Source organism: Furipterus horrens, unplaced genomic scaffold (assembly GCF_987537825.1).
Source record: "Furipterus horrens unplaced genomic scaffold, mFurHor1.1.pri manual_scaffold_24, whole genome shotgun sequence".
Taxonomy (NCBI): Eukaryota; Metazoa; Chordata; class Mammalia; order Chiroptera; family Furipteridae; genus Furipterus; species Furipterus horrens.
Window position 1 is genome coordinate 1402501 of NW_028327194.1, and position 342 is coordinate 1402842.

Sequence of the window (342 nt, forward strand, 5' to 3'; positions counted from 1 at the left end):
TTAGGAGCAGACAACTATTATGGGATAATGAGGCCATGCCAAGCAGAACTTTAGGATGCCGCTCAGCAAGACTTTAGCCGAGGAACTTTCTAGTTCCCCACAATGTTCAACTGCTGTTCACATGGAACCCTTCTCCACTTCGGCCTTCAAAGTTCTCGTTTGAATATTTGCTACTACCACCAAGATCTGCACCTGCGGCGGCTCCACCCGGGCCCGCGCCCTAGGCTTCAAGGCTCACCGCAGCGGCCCTCCTACTCGTCGCGGCGTAGCGTCTGCGGGGGGGGGGGGGGGAGCCGGCGCTTCCGGTTCCTGGTTTCCGCTTGTTGCCAGAAAGTAAGAGAG